The sequence below is a fragment of the Eupeodes corollae genome, chromosome 3, assembly GCF_945859685.1.
Source record: "Eupeodes corollae chromosome 3, idEupCoro1.1, whole genome shotgun sequence".
Lineage (NCBI taxonomy): Eukaryota > Metazoa > Arthropoda > Insecta > Diptera > Syrphidae > Eupeodes > Eupeodes corollae.
Genome location: NC_079149.1, coordinates 25986851 through 26011944, shown reverse-complemented (window position 1 = coordinate 26011944; position 25094 = coordinate 25986851). Strand labels below are relative to the sequence as shown.

General features: G+C 31.8%; 1 protein-coding gene across 14 annotated transcripts in view; it reads left to right on the top strand.

Moving 5' to 3' along the window:
* LOC129951746 (septin-7) overlaps positions 1-25094 on the top strand; it is a 191103-nt gene that overhangs the window by 44082 nt on the left and 121927 nt on the right. For 3 of the 14 annotated variants that reach the window (XM_056064060.1, XM_056064061.1, XM_056064065.1), the window contains exon 1: positions 2470-2849. The exons of 1 other annotated variant lie outside the window; for it this stretch is intronic. The gene's annotated coding sequence lies outside the window, so the exon portion shown is untranslated. Of the gene's footprint in view, positions 1-2468; positions 2854-19354; positions 19495-25094 lie in introns of those variants that run through there. 10 more of the 14 variants (XM_056064063.1, XM_056064062.1, XM_056064066.1 and 7 more) reach the window with 6 other exon arrangements.

The following is a 25094-nucleotide window of genomic DNA, read 5'->3' as shown; positions in this document are numbered from 1 at the left end:
CTTTATGTATCCTAAGAGAAGGTTTTTTGCAGAATCTTCAAATGATTCTATTGTTGACATAAGAGAATCTACCCTGTCCAGGAAATATAATAAATTTTTATTGTTACCATCAAATTCAGGAATCTTAGTAATTAATTCTAAAGTTAACTTAAATTTATCCACAGGATCTATGATTGCCATCGTTAAGGTTTCCAAAATTAAAGTTGGGACTACGTAAAGGTACTCACTCGTAAATTTTTCAACTGCAATTATTCGACTTTCCTTCCTTGTGAGCCGCTTCCAATTAAGGCGGTTACAGATGATTCACTTCGAATTGTTTTACTTTTTATTTATATTTTTTTTTATGTTTTATAATTGTTTTTTTTTTTTTTTGTCTTTTTTTGTTCGTATTGATTTTGATTTTGATTTTTTTTTTAAAGATGATAACAGACTTGTTTTTATGTTTCTTATGCGGTAGAAGCGTTTTATTTAGTTGGGTGCTGGAATTTTTGTTAAGTACAGTTTTTCCTGTTCTTCACTTGTATTTTTTTTTTATTGTTTTATGTTTACGCTTTTGTATAATTTTATTCTACTTAAATTTTTTTTCAGAACTTACTATTTGGATTATAGTTTATGTTTAAGGGATTTTAAAAAGATTTCCACAGCGTAACTTAAATAATATGTGCACGTGATTTATTATTTTTTTGGATGGATTTTTTTTTATAGTTATTCCTCGCACCGAACTTTTTTTTTTTTTTCCGACTGCGCCAATTATATGTGTTTTATTAAACACAGGAAAACACACTTTTTTCTTAACAGTACTTTATTTGTAACATTAGTTGTTTATTACATTTAATTTTAATTATTAACAACGTGTTAACAGGACGGAATACAGAAATAGACAGACTGACTATTATAATAAGTTTTTGGGTGACCACGCTAAACTAAGCTGAAATATAGCTTAACAAAAGAACTGGACTTGAAAGCTTCACTTAATCCCTAAGCGTCATTTAGTTGCTAGGCAAGACGACCAATCATGATCTCCAGCTTTATCTTTGCAGAAGATGAAGTTGGAGAGATTTAAAAGACTAAGTTCTCGTATAAGCACACTTGTTTTTGCTAGACAAAAACGAGTGTGGTGAAAGCTTAGATTTATGGTGTACTCACTAAGGGAGATAATGGAGTACTTTTATTATGTAACAATATTGACATGTAAAACTTTTTGAATATTTTGACAAAATTTAATGTCATAGAAAACAGCTGTCAGCTGTTAAATTGGAAAAACTTTCATTTCTTTCAACTAGCTCGTACTTATCTTATTAAAAAAAACTCAGTAAATGTTAAATTTACCCAAAAAACATTAACAAGTTCACTTAGGCGTATACTTGCTTTTTTCCTCTTTTATTCTTGTTTCTGATTCATAACCTGACTACCTTATCTTCATATATCAAAGTGTGGTGGCTCTTTAAAAATATAAAAATATTTTTTTTTTCATTTCTTTATACTACATCAAACGAAGTTGACCTAGACCTCAATATATCCATCTTTTCATTCCAAAAGAATTTTCAAAGAAAACACACATTTTACCTTGAACCTACCAACATACATCTTCTATAAATATGAAAATACACATTCCCTTCTACCTCTCTATCTCAAGTCTAAATTCTAAAAGTCTTTTTGGTATCTAATAATAAATTAACCATGTGCACTCATTTTTATACACTAAAAAAAAGGACCTTCCTCATTTTATTTTTTCTTCGTCCTGTTTTTCTTTTTCGTTTTGTTTCGTTTTTGTGCTTGACCATTATTATTGCATTTACAATCATGATGTTAAACGGTCCTCCTTTATTTCATTCATTGCTATTGAAAAAGCAGAAAACCCACTCATCCCTGGCATTATTAAATTTACCATGAAACACACAACACTCGCTCTGCCCACTCCCTTTTTAAAAGAATAATGAGAAATAACCAACCAAGTACAAAACCCTCTAGGGTTTTGCTCTAGATGCCCAGTTTTTCATTTATTTCCTTTTAATTTCCTGATCAAAAAAATAGAGATTTCACATAACATTTTCGCACACAAATAAAAAAGAAAAACAAACAAAAAGAAAAAAAAATATCGATTAATTTTTCACTCTGTCAACATGTTGCTTAGAATTTAATAATGTATCTATCCTTTCATTTTTGTTTATCAACATGTATATAAACCCCTTTACTTTTGTCATTCGGAACTGAGAGTATAGAAAAAATATCTCCTCTTTTCTCTCTCATTGTGGTGACTGGTGAGTTTTTGTTGTTGATTATCTTAACTTACCACATTTATCAGGAGAATTGCCCCCTTATCGACCTTTTGTTGTTGTTTTACTTATGTTTTATCTCGAGAACGCGCTGTGTGACTCTGACTCTGACAACTTTTGCCTCTGAGACCTGAGCTGACTGACTATACGAGTACACACACGGTACAAGTCTTCTTATGTATATGCCTGTTTCACTGCGAAACGAACTGTGAGTGAGTGGAACGCATAATAACCAAGACCAACTGAGAAGCAATCAACTTACCAGTCGAGGTCGTTACGTTGTCAGAGTCGGGAACCCAGATGATAGTATCTTCTTTTCTTGTTTGCAGTTTTTTTTAAATGTTTCCAATAAAATAATTTCAATTTAAATTGAAAGTTGTTATCTTGTGGCTTGTAAAAAGAAAAGATAACGCTGCGCCGCGTTTTAAAGTGAAAAACAAAACTCACGGTTTTTGAGTTTTTCAGTGGAAATCTGTAAAATTAAAGTGAAAAAGGATTAAACAACTTTTGGATACAACAGAAAAAAAAGTAAAAACGTCCTTTTTTTTGAAGTCTTGTTCTTCTTCGACTTGTGTAGGTATATTTCCAAAAGTGTTTAAGATTGTGTATCTGTGTTTGTGTCTATAGTTTCAAATCCCCCTTACCCCCTTGCTCGGAAGAAAAAGAGAAAGAGAGAAATACAAGTTACAAAAAAATTAAATAAAATAAAAATACAACTTCCCTTAGTGTACGATAGGGGAAGCAGCCTTTGCCTTTGCCGCGTGTGAAAGAGGAATCAACTACACCTTGCGTCGTCGTCGTCGTTGTTCGCCGCCATCATCATTACAAATTTTGTTACCTACAACAAAAAAAAACTGTTTGTGTTTCCTTATTCCTTGAAATATCCTGCAGCCGGTATAAAATAGAAAATTTCTTCTAATGGTTTTGTAACTAAATTACCAACTCAACTATTCACCACTGATATTTACAACAAAAACAACAACGGAAATTTTGGTAATTTCTCCATGAAGATAGTTCTCTCGATTTTCACCACCTTTTCTCACTATCGATACAGTGAGTCGCCTCAGGTCTCAGCTCAGGTGTGACAACAAGATTATGGTGAAAATGGAAGAATCTCACAAAAATAAAATGTATCTCAACAAACACCATCGAAGATATTATAATTTTTATTTATTATTCACTTCGGTGATTTGAAGTTTGTCGTCGTTGATCCAATGAACTTTTTGTTGCCTTTCGAACTATGAAAAGTGATAAAATTGATAAGGATTACAAAATAAAACATCGATGGGGCTATAAATTGCTTTTTTATTATTATCATTAATTAAACAGATAAGGTTAAGAGAGCTTGAATATTGTTATGTTGGTGTGAGGTGAAGGTAGGGTTGGGAGATATATAACCTGCTTCGAGTTATCAGGTGTGAAACTGTCAACTTTATTGGTTCGTTACTGTTTTTATCTGATTTAATAAATGTATCTTTTTTTTTCTTTCAACTTGGTTAAGTTGGTATTTTTAGATAGTTTTTTTTTTTAAGTTGTTAAATTGTAGATATTTTGTTATGAAACTTGTTAGGCTTTTGAGCACAGGTGTTTTTGTATTTTTTGTTCAATGGGATTAGATTATAGGTAACTTAGAGAATTCCATTCCGGTTGGGTGGGTACAAAATTGTTGTTAAGATACTCGGATAGACAAGTGCTAACACTTTTATTTTTTGTTTATATTTTTTTATTTTAATTGACCTATTGATGTTGTGGTTGGTTATTATAGTGCGGTGGAGTGTGCTGATTGTGGGTTAGTGGGTAAACCATGAACTAAGGAGATATATCTACATAGGTGTTGATTTTTAATCTGGTAATTCTATCATGTTGAAAAGATACATAAATAATTTGTTTTGTTTGTTTATTTTTCTTTTAAAATAAATACGTCGAGTGTTAAATTTGTAATATTTATTATTTTTTCACAAGTATTTTCTTTTTAGCCACAATGTTTTTTGTATGCATTTTGTATATAAACAATAAATTGACATTGATTAGTTTGAAAGATATTTGATCATCAAACAAAAATATACAAACTTTGAGGGTATCTATGTTACTTGGATGAGATGAGGATGATATCACTGCATCAATGCCACACCAAAAAATTACAAAATTATCAAGAATTTTCGGAAGAATACGTATTTTTATTTATTACGGTTCAACCAAAATTTACTTGTCCAGTATATAAAATAAGTTTGGCAAGTTAGAGGTTCAAGAAATTCATTGGATTAGGGTTCAGTTTGAAGGAAACTTAAATTAATGGGGATTATCTTGAATGTTTTCTGTTTGGTCCTTTTTTTTTTCTTGCAAAATTGAGAACGAAAATTAAAGTCAAAAATTTCCTTTAAAATTTATGAGTATCGGTAATTAGGTGTCTATGGGACTTCGACTTCTAAAAGACTTCGAGCGACACCGAAAGAATAATAAAGTATTGACTTTTCGAATTTTCTAAAATGGTATAGGTTTTGAAGTAAATTTTTGTTCACTATGCTTAGCTTTCAATATTAACTCGAGATATTTTCCAACTTATGTTTATTATGGGTTTCGTAGGGTTTTCGGAATTGGAAAGTTAATTCTTTATTCTACCCGAAGTAAATTTGTTTAAAATAATTAATTTGAAATAATTAGCGTAAAGGCTATTGTTAAATTTCTAGCAGTTTTGGTTTAAGGGAAAAACTAACATTTTTCCAAAGTTTGTAGCTATAATATAACTGTTATTAAAAGAGTTCAAATCTTCTTTGGCAAGGTGAAATGCATTTTGTTATCAATAATGTGACTATAACCCTAAGGAGTAATTGGGGTTCTTTGCCGTTAAAGTGTCCAATTATCTAATCCTTGAGCTCTTGAAATGTTGCTGGCTTATCGTACACCTTTTTTTCAAATAACCCCAAAGAAAAAAGTCCAACTATGACGAATCATAAGACGATCTTGGCGACCAACTGACATTGCCACCACGTGAAATAACACGGCTTTTGAATTTATCGGTCAAAAAAGCCATTTTTTTCGTTAGGTACGTGGCAAGTGGTACCATCCGTCCCGTTGAAACCACATGTCGTGCACATGGGCCATTATCATCTCACGATAGTGAACACGATTCACAGTAACTGCCTGACCGGCCACATTTTGGAAAAAATACGTCCCGATGATGCCGCCAATTCATAAACCACACCAAACAGTCACTTTTTGTGGGTGCATTGTTTTTTTCGACAATCACTCTTGGATTTTCATTCACCGCCCAAATGCGGCAATTCTGCTTATTGACGAATTCACTCAGGTGAAAATGTGCCTCATCACTGAAGATGATTTTCTTCGAAAATTGATCATCCACATCATTTTGGCTATTGACGATGCGAAGCTTGAAATGATCAAGAGGCTTTAGTTCTTTTGTCAATTGCAACTTGAAAGTAAATAAAAGGCTTTATGCGTAGTGTTCATCAACAACTAAATTGAAAATAGGTAATTAAGCGAAAAAATCACAGTTCACGATATGAATTTTGATTTGTTTTTCACAATAAGCCTAAATAACTTAAACGAGTTGCTCTATTGTGTTTCTTTACATGATTCGAATTGAATTAGTTTGAAATTGAGAAATTTCAAATGAAATGCAGAAAAAAGCTAGACGTTTAAATGTGGTTTAGATTCAACTTCGGCCCTTAAAAATTAACCACCCTTAACAACAATAAAAAGTAATTCTCTAGATTCATGTGGTATCACAATGGGACTTTTCTTTTGGTCTAAGTGTGTTGATTCTAAATCTGCAACCACGTTAACCTAACCTAACCTAACCTAAACAACAATTTCCATGGTACTGACATAAATTAATATGAGCATTTCCAGTACCTAAGGGGTTTCATTTTGATATAACTAAAAACAATAAATTCTCAAGAGAATTCAATGGATGTTTATTTAACTGGAAAGTAAAAGTATGCAAATAACAATGAACAACTATTTCGCTACTGTTTCAGCAGTATCAGTTCAATTTCGTACAATTTTCTATGACCAATTGACAACTTCACGAATTTCATCGATTTAAGAGCCTTGGCATAAACCTTATATTTTTGTTTCCCCTTACATCACAAGATTTTAGTGGCCAATTTAGCCCTTAGGGACTTTTCAACAATCATTCTAAGATTTTCTTAGCCAAAATGCTTCCGAAGTAAAAATTGTGCCTCATTACCTAAAATGATTATTTGATAAAAATCCAGATTACTTCGATGCATTTCTAGAACAAAACCAGCGAAGGCACGAAAGTTGCTAGGAATGGACTGGCGGGTATGATAACTGAATTTTAAAAGCCACAAAGCTTAAGTGGAAGGGGTAAAGTCGTTCAAGTCAATCGAATCAAGCATTTTTGTCTTTGAGTAACACACACTTTTTTGTTTGAGCAGCTCTAATTTTATTATCAATTTTACTGAAGGTCTTGAAGGTGTTTTACAAATTGTGAACTATTTTTGTAGTGAATTAAAACATGTTCAATGTGTTGTTGAGGCGAGAACCGTTCTGTTCTCAGCAATAGTGTAGTTTTTACTTGTCAAATGTCGAAATATGAGATCTTCAAAAGTGACAGCTGCTTTAATACGATATAGTCACTTATAAAGCTTCGGTTCCTATCTATCACCGAAATCAAGCATCAGTGAGCGCTGTTAGTAGAAAGATGGTGGACCGTCTTCAAACCTACCGCGTGCTGTTGTCATGTGTTCTTTCTGTCTGTTGTTCTTTCTCTTCTGTCCTTCTTTCTTGTATTAATGTCTAGTCTAGTTGCTCAAGGTGCTGTGTTCTCTACTCTCTACATCTATGTGCTGAGTAGTGTGAAATGTAATATGTAATGTAATGTAAAAAAAAAACCCTTTATTGGAAAGTCCTTTAAAAGAATTGTTTTCAAGCAATAAATAGTTTATAAAAATGAAGTATGCGTCTGGGTCAAACCAACTTACTTCTGTATCCTAAGACTCTCTTTACAACAGCAAAATAAGATCGTCTTCAAAAATTTAAATGCCATTTTATTTATAAGAAATATCGAAAATCGTCAGAGCGATTTTTCTTAAATTTAAGTTTAAGTTTAAAATATTTTTAGAATGCAGTTATTTAGAACTTATTTATATGTTTTTAAATTTTGATTTTCGTAAAAAAATTATAACTTATTTTCGAGATATCGAATTTTGAAAAAAGTGTAATGTTTTTTTTTTTTTAAATCCAAACCAAAAATGTTCATCGAATATTATTAAGATTGTATTATTTCTCAATTTTGAGAAAATTCTAATTTCCGATTTTTTTACCAAAAACGCTCTGCTTAAAACCTTAATATGCAGATTCGAACTCAATCGACAACTATGGGTTGTAGCAACAAGGACATACAGACGGACGAAATCGGGGCACCCACTTTTTTCAGCTTCTCTACCATCGTAATGCCATGTTTTGATGAAAATCTCGAGTTTGAAAATTTTTACGAATGTAATATTTGCAATAAAGTTCCAATGTTTCGCAAGTAAAAAAGTTATCGTCTATGAATACAACGGCTTTCATAAAACTTACCTTTAGATTATTTTTTTAAAGAAATTAAATTCTGGTTAAACCACAGACAAATTAAACGGTGGCGCTTTATCCAAAGGGCTTATTTAGTATTGTATCCAAAAACGACTGTAGAGATTTTGAATTAACTTCGTAACTGGCTCTGGAAAAGTTTGAAAAGAAGTTTTAAAAGAACTGCTCTTCATGTTCTTCCTCTATTTTTTTTGTACTCAAGTGTTCTCCAAATTTAAGCTCGTTCTTGACCTGTGTTCACTATGGTTTAAATAATATTTCTCATGTTCGTAACACCTTGACACACTAAAGCCTTGAACCTGAAATTCTAGTGCATTTTTACATATTCCCAACTACTTTCTTTTCATAAATTTTATTGTAAGTTATGTGAAAAAAAAACTAAAACATTTGTTTTGTTTTCATTAACAATTGAAATTTTATAACATCGTTTTGTTATTTCCTCAAAACCTAAATACCTTGGCTTATTATTATAATTAAAACTTAAAAAAATATTTTGTTTAGTATGTAAATAATGTGTATTTTTTGTTTAACAAAAGGTTTGACCTTACTTAGAGAGGAAAACAAGGAGAAACAATTTAAAAATAAAATGCATGAGAGAAATTTTGAATCTCAGCTTTTGTACATACAGTAGCACAACATGAGACAAAATATTGACTCAATCAATAACTTTATTCCCATAAAGTCTTCAAATCCACAGAAATACCATTTGTAATTGTAAACACAAAATTTCTTACTGTGGAATCTGTCTTTCCTTGAATTTTTTGCGATTACCAAAAATTAAATCGGAGTGGAATTTCCAGTATGTATTATGATCCACAAGTGAAAATTACATGAATCAATTTGCTAGCTTTCTGTAGATTTTATCACTCACTTTTAGAATTATAATCTTCGTAAATAACTTAACATAATTTTATATTTCATTCAAAACTGAATAAATAGCTTTAAGTTTGGTAATTAGGTTCCACATTTGAATAAAAGGTTAACAACTTAATATTTAAGTTCCACAATTTGATGAACTAGGCGTAATAACAAATAATTTTGTTAATACCCTTTAAACAGCATTTTGCATCTTAAATGTCTGTTATACTTTATTCCAAACAAAATGTGGAACGTATTGATTTTAATTCCACTAGAGACGATTGGAAGTGAAAATTTACCCATTTAACTTCCAATTCAAACACAACATCTTTAAATGCCTTCTAGTTTGTATCGTTCTCGACATTATTCTTCAAATAACACCTTTTAAAGAGTGTGGAACGTATTCGATTCTCAATTATTTATTCTATTTATTTGTGTGAGGAATGCTTGGAAATCTCTTTGAATGTTTAGCAATTATCTCTGTTTATTGTCCCACTGTTTAACTGCCTCCACAGCTATCGTCGGCCGCACCACAATTACTACTTCTAGGTAATTGTTTGCCACTTGTCACAATAAATTATCAAGCTCTTCTAAGCGAGCTGTTTGTTTAAAGCAAGACAACAAAAAAACTGTTGGAATTGGAATCTTCTTGGAAGCCAATTGCAATCACTTCCAACTCAAGTCATTCACTCACTGTACTGTTTTTGTTGCAAGTAGTGTTGTGTGTGAATTAGAAACAAATGATAATAAAAACATAAATGAAATACGATAGTTTCTTTTATGGCCATAACCGCAGTTATATTGTTTAACTCTCGAAAGAGGTTATGAATACGACTATGAGATTGTTTTGTTTTTGTATCTCGTTTGCTTCTATTTTCATCATTAAGACAGACAAGACAACACAGCACAAGTGACGACGTTAACAAGTATCTATGAATAAGTATCTGAAACCAAAGACTTGCAGTTGCTGCAAAGATCGCTTTTGACATTGATAAGATACTTCATATAGGTACACAGTTTTTGTTTTATTTTTTTCAAGTGTGTGTATCGACTTGTATGTGTGTCAATAAGCTTTGACTCAAATCGATTTCGATTGTTAATTTGCACCCGGTGAAATTGGATCTAACTTTTATTATTTAATTTTAGTTTATTTTTGATAAGATTTTGTATTTCAAAAAATTGGAAGTGTACATTGTGCACCTACACATTCAAATCCTTAAAAAATGGTTATGTTCGTATTCAGTGAAGTTTCTTAACTCATATCGTTTTTAATTGGCTTGGCGTCAAGTATAAGCTTGCCGATACCGACTCGACTCCATTCCACTCGCGACTCTGCAAAGGCCAATTGATCTCTTTGACATAGCACCGATCAATGATCATGCAATCGATGGAACAGTTAATTAATGAAATTGATCATTTCTTTAGTCGGTGCATGAATATTAATTAAGATCGTTAGTATTTTCTTTTTCCTTCATTGGCCAAAAGAAATTCATTTAGTAATTTAAGTTTCTTCTATACTTTTTCATTTAAATAGTGCCATTATGAATTTCTAAAGCTATAAAAGACCATTAAAAATTTCAATATTCATCTCATTCGAATAGATATTAAAAAAGGTCTGAAAACGTCTTCTTTGAAAATGAAAACAAAAGGTGGAGATAAGGCACAATCTTGTGGTACACCATCTTATTCGAAAATATATAAAAAAGGTCTTAAAACGTCTTTTGTTCAAAATGCAAACAAAAGGTGGAGATAAAGCACAACCTTGTGGCACACCAGATTTTCTCAATAAAAGAGTAAAAGAGATCATATTTTGAAACCTTTGAGGGAAGAGTGTAAGCTTGACTTAGAGGATAGGACACACAATAAAAAGCAATCATTGAAATTAAGACTTCGTTACTTTTTGTGCGTCTTTTAAAGAGTTACGTAAAAAACATGAGCACAGATTTCAGTTTTCCTTATTTTTCATCGACTTCTAATCTAAAAATTCCCAGTGAACTAACGTTTGAATATATCTTAAAGCTTTTATTACAAACATTTTGAGCCTTCCGAGAAAATGACAGCAAATTCTTAGAGTTGAAGAAGTTAAAATGCGTCAATAGTAAAACTGTATTTCGATTTCTTTTCACGTGAAATCAAAGTCTGTAGTGAATGGAAAGTATTCTTGTATTTCCAAAGCTTATCAAATCACAAATCGAACAAATTTACATACTCGCAACTTCATTTCACTTTCAATGTCATGTGAAATAAATATTTTCTACAGGTATGAAAATTTCGTAAATCGAATATAATTTCACTTGAAAATAATATAATTCACTCATACAGGAAACAATTTTTTCATTTTACTTTCTTTTTCACGTGAAATTAAAAAATAATGGGGATTTGTTTTTGTGCTTCGAAAATGTTATACATCAAAAACTAAACGATTTCAAACACATTAAAGTTAATTTAGCTGTTTTTTTTTCATGTGAAATTAGTGCCTTTCAAAAAATAGTTGCAACGGATTGTTTTTGTGCTTTAAAAACTGCAAAAATCAAAAATTAAATGATTCTACAAACACCTTACACTTCATTTCGCTTTCTTTTCACGTGAAATGAATAAAAACCTTTCACAAATATTTTCATGAGAATTATTCTGCGCTGGAAAAACTTTGCGCTCATAATAAAGGAAACAATTATACACACCTACAACTTCATTTCGCTTTTCTTTTTCATGTGAAATTAATACCTTTTAAAAATATTTACCTTATAGGAAACAATTCAAAAACATCAAAAACTTTTTCTCGTCTTCTGTTCACTTGAAATAAATAGTTTCGTATGAAATATTTGTGTGCTTCGAAAATTTAGAAAATAATTAAATAAACAATTCCACACACCTTAAACTTTATTTCGCTTTTATTTTTCATGTGAAATAATATATTAACCTTTTGCAAATAGTTTCATGTGAAACTTTCAAGCAACTTAAACTTAATAAACTGATTTTTTTTTTCTAGAACAAATTCGAAAATGACTTCACGCAATTTTACCTTTATTTCGTTTCCTTTTTCACGTAACATTAATATCTTTCACAAATATGTAGTTGACTGGAAAAATGAAAAAAAAAAATCGTAAATAATATAGGAAACAATTCAACACGCCTTAAACTTCATTTCGATTTCTTTTTCACGTGAAACAAATACTTTTCAAAAGCTCTGCAAAAATAATTCCACTCAATTTTAAATTTATTTCGTTTTCTCTTTCACGTGACATCTTTCAGAAATAGTAACATGGAAGAAATGAAAAAAAAAAATGCTATCTTGTGAAATTTATATTTTTTTACAATTGTAATTGTAAAACTTCGCAAAAATCACAAAGAAAAATAATTTGTTCATGAATGAAACAAATGAAATTAGTTGAGCGTAAAATTTCAGCCTCTTTTTTCACTAGCATTTTTAATTTTCATTCATCAAATCGAAATTTACTTAAGGCAATCTTTTTCATCAGCAATGAAGAATTAAATACCTTGTGGAAAGTAAAATCCATTTTTCTCGTGAAAATAAGCACGTGAAAAAGTGAATAAAGTTTGATTTGTATTTCGCCTCGATGTTATCTTAATAAATTATTATAAACATTAATACAGTGTAATTAAATGCGTGTTACTTTTAATGTGAAATACTGACTTATGTTTCATTGAAATTTCACTTCGTAATTGAACAAGAACTTTATACATGCCAATTTATAGTGCAGTCAATTACCAAATTACCAATAGAGAGTTCATCAAGACACCTCTAGTCCTTCCAAATTTAGCAATTGAATTGAAATAATATTATTTTTTCACGAGCGTGAAAAATACATAAAATTTAGTAAAATGTATGTGTCACAAAAAAATAATATACTTTTCATGTAAAATATCTGTTCTATTAAAATTTCACATCGTTTTTGATGTGAAATTCTGACGATAAACTTAATTCCGCTAAAGAGATGAATATTCTCTTATCGTTTATTTTTTGCTTCAAAAAGACTTCTTTTGGCTTTCTAAAAAAATATGTAACATTTAAATTAGCATAATAAGAATGTTAAAAATCCATTTCGTTCTAACATCGTCTTCATTTCCATATGAAAAGCTATTTCTCTGTTTTTAAAGCATAATTCTCACGAAAAATAAAACGCACTTTATCGTCCTTGTCGACTCGAATACACAAAATTATATCGTTCTTAAACGAAACATTTTTAGTGTGGTAAATTGTAACCTTATGAATTTCAAAAGTGTTTCAAAAAACGACGCGTCATAAACTTCCAAGCGCGTCTCGGTCGCATTGTCATCGTCGCTCTTTTGGTAATGAAAAATTCATAAATCTTCCTCAAATTGACTCGTTCGTTGTTGTCCTCTGCATCATAAATTCATAACTGCAGAAAAATGTATCTCAAAAAAGTATCCACAATTTGTGTGTTTTCAGTTTGCTCAGCTTTTCACAGCATGACACATCTAAAAATTCCGAAAAACCACACCATCATTTCAGAACCATCATCGTACATAATCGCACACCCTTTACGAGTATAACCACCACAGCTCACATCCTTAAACATGGTTCGAGGGTAAAACGTTCGTTTGTAGAAAACGAAAACCTCATTACTTTCAGTGCCGTTGTCACATGGTCATAAGACTCATAACATATAAATGCGGAGGACATGGCAAATGTATCTAAAATTAGCCGACCGCTTTGTAAGATTTTTTTTTTTGGTTTTTCATGGCTTATTATTTTTCCTTTTTGCATTCAACCAACCAACCAGCCAGCCAAAAATACAAAAATAAAAGATGAAGATGGAGAAGTGAACAGAGCACATGGAAAGGAAGTACGCCATGGTTTATAAATGGTGGTCCCTTTTTTGTCACCCTTCTCTCTTAACACCCAGTTCCTTGGCAATTCCCCCTTCGTTTTAACTTTTCGTTGGCCAAAATGCCAATGTCTACAACGAAAAACATCGCATAAGAATGCTTCCTCTATTTTAGAGGCATCCAAAAAAAGTCGATGACGACTTGGCTCGACTCTCATTGACTTTTGGATGTTGCGTTGTATAAGCAGCCGAGTCGCCTCGCCTGCGAAATATACGCTACACGCATCCTTAACCCTGAAAACTGTTGAAGGTATTTTTATTTTTGGAATTCAAAATTAGTATGACGTAGTGTGTGTGTTCCAAAAAGAAATGAAAGAATAAAACACATTCTTTTTGTGTTTTTTCAATACAGGTGGGGATTATGCCCACACATTCTATTTAGGGCGCAGCATCTCATTAAGATGAAACAAAAATTTGTAAACCACTCAAATTTATAGATCACAGCTGATGTTAAGATATTTAAATTTTCATCATGAAATGGAAAGAAAATATATTCCACATGTTTCATACTTTCTTATGTAAATTTCACGAAAGAATACATTCCACAATTTTCATTATTTTGTACGTGAATTTCACGAGTGAAAAAAAGTTACCAATGGTGTGAAAAGATGTGAATCGTAGGAATTCTGCATTTGAATATAATGAAAAATAACGGTACTTTTCACAAGTATCCCATGAAATATATTTTATTTCAGTTCCTACAACCATGAGTGAAAAACGTTTTCATATTACCTAAAACATTTAATTTTATGTACATTTTTAACGTAGTTTTGAAAAAAAAAAAGAAGAAAATATTCACTTTGAAATGGTGGTTTTTCTGAACATTTTCACTTGATCTATTTGTTTGTCTTCTTGAGATCTTATTTGATTGAAATTTTGAAAATTTTCCTCATTTAACGCTTCAAATACAATAGCCAAAGTGAATATTCAATCTTACATTCCACAGCTAACACATTTAATCATAACTATAACTTTTTCTCAAATGCCACTTCTTAAAACTTAGATATATTGTTTTACACAAAGTAATAATGAATTGAGTGAATAAATGGGAACATGTGGATCTTATTAAATTTTCATTTCACGAGGAAAAAGCTTTAAGAGCTGTGTGCATAAAACCAAAATATGTAATTTTAACCCCTTTACATTATATATTCAAGTTAATGAAAAGTTATATAATACAAAAATGGTCTTCAGATATTATTTTGGGTCGTGCTTATTTTTTCACAACGAAGACATTTTTTTTCACAAGGTTCTAATTTACTAGATAGTTAATTTTTTAGCTTTTTTTTTGAATACCAAATATAAAGAAATATGTATTAAATACTTAGAAGATGTAGATCATATTTAATTTCTATTTCACGAGGGAAAAAGCTTCAAAAAGCTTTAAGCGTAGTATGAAAATAAATAATAGTAAGCCGTTTTACATCTTATATTTAAGTTAGTAAAAAGTAAACTTAAAAACAAAATGTCAAATTTTTTCACATGAAATTACAAAACAATGTGGAACGTATTCCATTTTTACAATTTCACATGTAGTGAAAAATATCATACCATGTTTCTTACATTTCGATTGTTTATTTACACTTTGAAGATATAGATTTACAAAAACAAATTTTCAAATTGAAAGAGTGAAAAATGATGGAACCTGTTTTATTTATATTTAAAAAAAAAGTTATAAAGCCAGTTTTTTTTAACGTCGACTTCGTTCAACAATGATACAATTTCATTTTCGTTCAAAAAACCCATTCCAATAACATTTCTCCTGATTTCTTTAAGAATTAGACATTTACGCATGAAGTGAAATACATCTTCTCTCACTTGTAGATTACTTAAGGAGCATAATATTGGTAAATCCTCTGCTTCCACTCCACTTTTGCAATTAGGTGGTACAGTGATTCTTTCCATTGATGTCACTCTTCCTAGCAAGTTTCATCCATTTTGCATACCATCCCGACCTCTTTTGAATAGTTTGAAGTGCCACTATCTTCGGTAACCGGTATTCGTATTCGAAGTGTTCATACGAGTGGCTGCAGTCCCGTTTCCAACATAACTATATAGTTCGGCGTATTTGGTGGCAGCCGGAAGATCCTTCTAACGTAGAAGCGTAACACTTTTTCCACATCTTATTGCTTCGCTCCCCACACTTGACCTGCATAGAATAAGATTGATTCTGCTATTGCCTTAAAAACAGTGTACTTACTGCTGTGTGCCATATTTCTGTTTGAGAAACACCTACTCCAAGATGCGCTGATGGCGGCTTTTGCACTTGTAAGCTTTTCTCTCAGATACGTTTCCATATCTAAATTTTTGTCAAAATCACTCCAAGGTATTTGAACTCTTTGACAATTCCTATATTTTCACCATTGTAGTTCCATTTTTCATTAAGGCAGTTTCTACCTCGTCCGTTCTTGAAAATCATGATCTTGGACTTTTCCATGTTTACTATTAGGTTCCATATTTTACAGTACTCAAAAATCCGGTTTATCATAAGCTGTAGTGATTCTGGAGATGACGCGAGGACCACAATATCATCCGTAAAAGAGAGTGCTTTAATGAATTCTCCCGCGTGTTCGATACCAGCAGGTAAGAAATCGACTAAGTCTTCGATAAATAGAGCGAATAGGCTTGGACTCGTCGTACAACCTTGTCAAACACCTGATTCAGTTCTAAACCAATCCGAACTTTCTGTACCATTCCAAACTGCTGCATAAGTATGCATATATAGGCTTTGCAGGACTATTCCAAATTGTAACGACATTCCCATAGCAAAGAGCTTATCGAAAAGAGGTTGCCTATTCACCGTGTCAAATGCAGACTTAAAATCCACGAAAAACGCGTATAACTTCTTCCTTCTTCTTACAAATGAAATGCTTTTCAGAACATACAACAGACAATTCTTGAGGAATCATACCTGTTTCCAACACTTCGTTGTAAACTGCAGTAAGCTTACTTACTAACTCAACGGTTCCATACTTAAAAATTCTGCTGGTATCCCATTGGAGCCTCCCGCTTTTCCACCCTTAATTTTTTTCATTGCTGCATCTACTTCTTGGAATGGTTTTAAAGGTTTTACCATTCAAATTGTTCACCAACTTCCAAAAGTCCTTCGAGTTCATACAATTTGATAACCGTCCATCTTCTGTCTCAAAGTATTTTGTTTTCTTTTGGAAAAACAAGGTCTTTTAGTAGGTGTTTGCTTAAAGATATTGTCTTCTAAAGTGCTCATGACTTGAGCGACGATCTGGCCATTTTACACACTAGATCAAACCAGGGCGCTATAAAGCTATCGTGAGCTTTCCTAATACTACACAACGTTCTCGAATATGATGCTGTCATGACCTCTTCTAACTGACTTCGGTTATATTGCTGATAACTTTGGAGGGAATTGTAAAGATTTATTTGGTATTGAACTCTATTTTTTTGGTTGCTCCTAAGTTTTGGTATGAGTCTCATAGGGTTTGAGTCCTCAGTTGCCATCGAAAGTCCACAAGTCACAACTAATGGAAAGTGATCTGAAAAGGGAACATTTTCAACTTTGAACTCCATTATTCGGTCGTTCCAATTACCACTAATAAGGCTGTAGTCAATTATCGAACTACCCTGATTGCCGACAAAAGTAAACTCGCCTTCCTTATCCGCCGTTCCATTGATAATTCGAAGACCAAAAATAGCAAAATAATTGTAAAGGAATTCAAGTGAAATACATTGTTTTTCATTCTCCGGTCTTAATTTTCCATCAGAGCTAATGTTTTGTGAAATATTGAAATTGTTAACTTTTAAATGTAAGAACACACAAATGTATTATTTTGTTAAAAGCCTGACAAGGCTGTCGATTTGACATTAATTCAATTTCGTTGGAAATAAAAGATGTTGAATTATAAAGTAATAAATATTTCACACGTAAAAAATAAAATATGATTTTCTATTTCAATCTCTCTCGAAGTTTTTACTTATCAAATTTTGAAAAGGTGACAGCTTCTCAAAAAGTGCTTCTTTTATCATCTCTTTTAATTCTGAAAAAGTTAAAATCCCGCTAATACTGAGCGAAAAAGTAATTTGTTCACTTCACAAGCAAAATGGTTTCAGGAAAAAATTCTCATCGCTTTGTGTACCATTCCCTCTCGACTCGTAGTGTACATTTGTGAAATTTTCGAAGAAATACTGAAAGTTTATTCACCCCAAACTACCAACTAAAATTAGTCCTTTGTTTTATTCAGTATTCAGAATGAATATTTGTATCTTCTTTTTAAAATCCATAACATCCCCGCCTTTTCCTATACTAAAAAACCCAGAACTTAAGAAGAGCCTTCAACTAAAGCAAAAATGTGCATGTTTGTTGCTGATGCTTCACTTGGAATCTTGCCAAGAATTGAGTCTGTTTCTGTTGTGTCGTTGATGTTCTTCGATGAAAATAAAAAAAAGAAGAACTCATTCAGACAAAACCTGTGTCGCTCAATTTTACATCTCCATTGTTGCGTAACTAGGTTAACGGTGTTGTAGCAAAAATTCCAAAATGTCCACAAAAATTACAAACAAAACTGAAAAAAGAAATGAAAACCCAACCGGAATTGTCTCCTGTAACGAGATGCGATTTCCGGAGAAAAGATCTTCACTCAGCGCAAAATCACCAAACATTAAAAAACAACAATTTTCATCATGGTGGGTTTTGAAAACCAACAAAATACACCATAATAAGGGAGATAGAAAGATATGATGAAGAGAGACAGGAAATGTATAAATTTCTGCCACATGGACCGTTTCTGCGAATCCCATGTGCATATCTTCTTTTTTCTGGACGAAGATAATGATGAAGATGAGAATGGTGATGACGATGATTGTGCATCTGGAATCTATATGGTTAAAGTGAAGTGGTAATGAGGAAAGAACAAAAATAAAACAATGGAAAAAGTTAAAAGTTACCTACATAATATCTCAAGGGGTTTTACCGGAAAATAAATAAAAGATCTAACTGCTGCCCATCCTGCAGATAGCTGCCCCTTTTAACCTCTCTGGCTCTGCTTCTGCCCCTCAACGAACCACATTTACCAATTCAATCTTTTCATCATCATTCCCAGAGCGCATTTCATTTTTCATTCTTGCTTTTTTCTTTTTTAATGAAAATGTCCGGTGGCAATTAGTGGAGGAGAGCTCAAAAAAAAAGTATAACAATCCCAATCCCAGACCGAAATTTCAATACTATAAGTTCATTGAAAATATAAATTTTGTACTTAGAATGTGAGGAGAGTTTTCATTGGAAATTTCCGCATTAATTAGCAATTGAGCATTCACAATATGATAATTCTGCTTCTGCTACTGCTGCTGCTGTTGATGATGAACTCTCGAGCCCTCATGAGTTAAAAATCATTGTTTCGTCTAAAAAATAAAAGAGAGGGGAGGACTACAGAAATGTATGTCACGAGGGGGTTTATCGCTTAATCTCTTCTAATGCATCGCCATCATGAGATATAAGTTCAATTTAAGTACAATTTTTTGATTCACTTGTGTTTCGTACGAAACTGTCGATGTCGTCACCTTTTTAGTTAGAGTCACTTTAACGCCCTCTGTTTACTGACGATGACAACAAAAAATTTACATTTTTAATAGTTTCTGTCTGACACAAAGAACCAATTATTAGCTATGTTCTCCCCCTCTTGGTTGAACATTACCTCACCTCACCTCAAAACAATTTCTCGAGGTTGTAAATAGGTTTTGTTTGATGGTCAAAGTTTTAGTTCCGTTTTCGAAACGATACGAGAGAGATACGAATAAAATTCGAACACAAGTCGAGAGTGAGTTAAAAAATTTCAAAAAACAAAAACGGTCTAACACATTTTTTGTTGGAAATCAATTTATTTGGTCTTATGTTTTTGAACTTTTTCTTTAAAAAATGGCGCTGATGGCGAAATGTACATCCGGTAAATAAATTCTGATAAAAATAAAAATTTTAAGCCCCTTGTGTGCAGCTCTCTACTTTTCTGAATCCAGTTCGTGTGTTTCGTGTTTCAAATTGCAAAATAAATTTATGGATGAAACTACAAGGATACGATACGAAGTATCTATAGAACATATACTTACCCTATAATTCCTGCCACCACGTTTTTCACATGAAATTGTGTAGCAAAACAGAGAAATAAAGTTCAAATAACAGAGAAAGAAGCACCCGAAGTCAGCAAATCGGCAAATAGAAAAAGTTTGAAAAAAAAGTCTAATATTGATTTTTTGTGCTTTGGAATTCTCTTGGGAACATGGAGCTGTGTTGAGCTATGAAGTGGCTATAGTATACCTTGTGCTAATGTTGCTCCTGGTGGCATTTTTGTTTTTTCTTTTTTTCTATAATGTACGTAGAGTTTTTGTAGTTATGTGTACGATGATGATGAGATGACCTTATGTGAGTTTATACCTACCCTAAGCCTTAGGGGTGAAATTTATTCATTTTGGAGTAGGAGGTTTTTTTGGTCGTTGTGTTCTTCTATTTTATTGCTCTATTATATGGAAGGACTACCTACAGTTGTTATAAAGAAAAAAGTACCTTACTTTTATTTCATAGAGAATTGTGCTCGATAAGGTGTGTAATCCCTAATGAGAAAATATGTTTTCTTTTTGAAATAGTTTTGGTTAGTTTTTTTTTGTTTTTCTTTTAATGTAGAAATATTGTAGAGAGTACTCTAGAGAGATAAATGACGTGTTAATAAAAAAGTTGTCTATGAATTTTAGTTTTAAGTTAAGAAAAAGAAAAAGCACACTTATAAAAACTTTGATTCTCGATGGTTTATATCTAAAATAAATATCAATTGTTTTATAGAAAATTAAAGAAAAAAAAAGTCTAAGTTTCGGGGTCTTATTATATTTAAGTTGCTAAGCAAGTCTTAGTTTTTTAAATTCTTTAACTAAATGACCACTAGGATTGTTGAACATATAGCCTAGAATTAAATCGAATAGTCCTCATCCTCCTAAGAATTCGTTTACGAAAGATGTTTGACTTTTTCGAAATGTTGTAATGAGTAAATGATATTTTTTTCAACTAATATGGACGTTTGGAGGTAAAATATATCCTTTTTAAAACTTGGATTTCCAATGGATTATATCTAAAATAAATAGCAAATTGTTTTTTAGAAAATTAAAGAAAAAAAGAAGTCTAAGTTTTGGGGTCTTATTATATTTAAGTTGCAAAGCAAGTTCAAGTTTTTTAAATTCTTTAACTAAATGATCATTAGGATTGTTGAACATATAGCCTAGAATTACATCGAATAGTCCTCATCCTCCTAAGAATTCGTTTACGAAAGATGTTCGACTTTTTCGAAATGTTTAAAGGAGTATATGATATTTTTTTTAAAGTAATATGGACGTTTGGAGGTAAAATATCCTTTATTAAAACTTTGATTGAGAAAATACAAAAAAATGAGTCTAAGTTTTGGGGTGATAATATGTTTAAGTTGCCAAGCAAGTTTATTTTTTTTAAATTCTTTAACAAAATGACAACTAGGATTGTTGAACATATTATCTAGAATTAAATCGAACAGTCCTCATCTTCCTTAGTATTCGTTTTGAGAAAGATGTTTGACTTTTTCGGAAATGTTGTAATGAGTAAATGATATTTTTTTTCAATACTAATTGGATTGCATTTACCAGAAATTTACTTAAGTTAAGTAAATTGATTGAGTTTTGTTTGAACTTTGATAATGATGGATATACAGGGTCTTCCACTAAGAGTGTTTATATTGATACTAAAAAACACGAGTAATTTAAAGACATATCGATAAATGTTTTTATTTTGTTTTATTGTAAAGACGAAGGTACACCATTAACCATTCCATCTTTTTTAACAAAGAAAAAGTCTCAAGATATCATAAATCGTGGCCAATTGAAATCACCTCTTTAAAAAACAAAATGTTCAAGGAATTGGAATTTCTCAGTTGCCTGTATGGAAAGAAGAACCGGACAATATATTTCAATTCTGGTCTTAAAAAATCATTAATCATAACTCAGTAACTCGAATAGCTAAGGTACAATCTTGAATATGATTATTCAGCTTTTGAACAGAGCCTACCAAATGAAAAAGGGCATTATCACTGAAGACGCGTTTTAGATTAAAATCCGAATAATTTTGATGCATTTGAATAAACTAAGGAGTAAATTTACCATCAAGCTATTAAACGACTTAAGTCTGTCTGCTATACTATCGAGTACACACACCACCTTTCCCAGTCATTCCAATATTCAGGAATTAAAAACCAATGTGATTCAACAACTCCTTTCAAACCCTCTCTCCCTATCCTAAAGCTCACACTGTGTCTGCATAATAAGTGTAGTAATATCCCCCTGAGTGTGCGCTTATTATAAAAAGAAGTTCTTGCCTTAACGGAATTGTAAAAGCCTTAAGACCTAAGTTTCTATGAAAAATACGATGCAATGTCGTCAGTTGAATACCATATTCTGAAGATTGACCTGGATTCGACAAATCTGGCTTTACGTTTACACTTCCGTCTGTAGAATCAATATTCTCAACTTGTCCCAATAACTGAATTGTGTCTACTATTTCGGAGCTTCACGATGAGCCAATAGTAAGTAAGTTTTGTGAATTATGGCTGCAAAATACTCATCATTTTTATAATAGATTTTAACAATTCCAATGCGTTTGAAGTACCCGTGGCAAGATGTTTAGTTCGTTGGACTGTCATGCCAGAGGTCTTGGGTTCTATCCCTGCTTGTGTCATCTAAAGGTTTTTTCATGGGTACTGCCTCTTGCAAGGAATTGACAAACTCTTCAAGAGTAATTCCTGTCTTGAAAAGTTCGGCTTCATCCCTGACAAAACAGTACTCGCAATGGTTGAGAGCTGTAAGTCCCTATGCCCTAGTTCTCAACGGACTGCTAAGCCACCTAATTTATTTATTTATAATGCGTTTTGAAAGCGTGTATACTTTCATATTTAGCAATAACGTAGTTTTTGCCTGTAAAATGTCAAAAAGTTAATACCTTCAAAAGTGAAAACTGCCGAAATAACTGGATATTCACAATGAAGACTCCTATTACAAAATCCCTTACATATTGAATGGAATGATTAGCTTTCCACAACCAATACATCTATATACGATTTTGCATTGTGAGTTCTGCAGGTTTTTTCGGTTCGAAACATGTAACTTTGAAAACTGAATAAATTCTCTATTTTCTCATTTGTTGCTCCTGAAAATCCATTGATGATTTAATATCTTCTCTCAGGATTGATTAATCAATTTCAGTATTTCCAATAACTATTTTATTTGCGTTTTAGAAACAAATGAAGATTCATCGCAAAAATTAGGAAAAGAAAAAACAAAGTCTTCTAACAAGATTTGTAGTTTCATCAATTTTTTCTTCTAAATTGTGTTATGTTTTCTTGCAAATCGATATTTTACATAAAGACCATAAAAATTGATTTTCAAACATCAATATCAGAAATACGTGATCAAATTTAGAAGAAAAAATTGTTAAAAATGAAAAAAATCTGTCTGTTCTGCTTTCTGGCTTCACCATTTCCGTCGGTTACAATTTTTAATAATCCTAGATTATATTCTCAACACTAATCTGTTTCCTTTTTTGCAAATAAAATCAGAAAGTATAAAAGGAAGCCTGATGGAAGAAATAAAATGTAAGCCCAAGAAAAAAAAAAATTGTATTCAAATAAGCCTCGAAGTTATTTACATCAAAAGCAAATCTCTACAATGTCTTCTTTAAATAAAATCCCCTTTTACTACCTTCATACCTGTGGCATTAAAAAGACTGTCGCGTGTTTTATTATACTTTTCTACTTTATATCATTTTGTCCCATAAAATGATTGTCACTCAGCATTTCCATCATGCGACAAAACTTACATAATTTCACTTTAAAATCCACTTCGTTTTCTAAGTTTCGAAATAAAATATTTAACAAAAACATTAAATCACTTTCAATATTCTCACTTGACACTTAAAAGAAGCAAAATATAGAACTCTTCAAAACCACCACCGTCGTAGAAAATAAACTAGTCCACGGACAAAACTACACTAAACTACAAACTATCTACAAAACTATACCAACTTGTATTATGACCGAATTTCTGTAACAAAATGTACAATCCTTAAAAAAAAGCTCGTATCGTGTATAAATACTTGGAAAAGATGATGATGATGATGGAAGAAGTTTTCCTTCTCTCTTGAGAAAACTTCCCTCGCATTATAAAGACATTGAGAATAATAAATGAATCAGAAGAACCCAGATTGAAGAACGTAGAAATAACATTGAATATGTTATAAGAGTTCTCGACAAAGTCCACACAAATATTCGAGATAGAGATATGAGAAGACGATAAAGATTTGAAATTAAAAAAACTATTTCAAGTGTTTTCTAAAACAACATCGCTCACTATCAAGGAAGCTACTGATAAGCCAGCTGTCAGTTTGTCTCGTAAGTCGTAAGTCATTGATATGCATCTTCTTTGCCGACTGCCTTACTCGTATGTCCATAAGTCTTTTTGTGTCTCTATACATTAAATCGAATTCATTTGGAATCAAGTTTCCCTTTCCCATGTCTTCGTCAATTCAATTGGATTTATTAAGACACTTTCAAGATAGAGAAGTTTGAAATCTTCGAAATACAGACACCAAAAAAAAAAGTTGGAAAAAAGTGTCTTTTTAAAATTTGGATCAAGGCTGTCGGGCGAACACTAAAGTATTAAATAACAAAAAAGATGAAAAACAATCCTTGAGAAATTGTTTTAAAGTATTATTACAACAAAAAAATAATTTTCTTTTTCTTCAAGATTGAAGACAACACAAAAATAAAAGTGTTGAGAGAAAATATTTATAGCCAGGAGCGAGGTTGCTTAATGGAAGGAATATCATCCTCCATGTTATCTTGAAAATGGAATCGAAGTAATTTTTTTTTTTAACAACCATTTCTGGAGGAAGAGTTTCATCATCATGGTCATCATGATCATCACCATCATCTTCCATTTTATCTCATCTTTGGCAATACAAAATTGTTGTCCTTCCCAAATATGGTTGCCGCGTGACAGAAAGAGGTATTTACATTGTACAAGAATCAAGCTTCAAGTATCAGGCATAAGGCAGATAGGTAGGTAAAAAAAATTGAAAGTTTCAATTTGCCTGCGGCGCGTTTTCATTTTTTTTTTCTTGTGAATTGATGTTGCACAATGTGAACAGAGAGACTGAGACAAGCGGACTACAAAGCTTATAGACACAAAATTACCAAATAAGTCAGGTATTTAGAGATACAAAAGCGGCAAAGTAACTTGTTTATGAGAGTACCTATAGCTTTAAAAGACGCAACGGATATGGTATGGGATTCCACTTGAAGAAAGAAAAAAAAAGAAGACATGTCGGACAAGGGAAGGACTTTTTTTCACTCTCTTCAGTTGGTGTAGTGTGGTCTGGTTTGTGGAAAGATTGGTTACCTACCGTATCCTTTTTGTTGGATGCTTCTTCAAAAGTGCTACATAAACATAGTTTACACTCAACCTTGGTGGGTTAAGGTAAAGT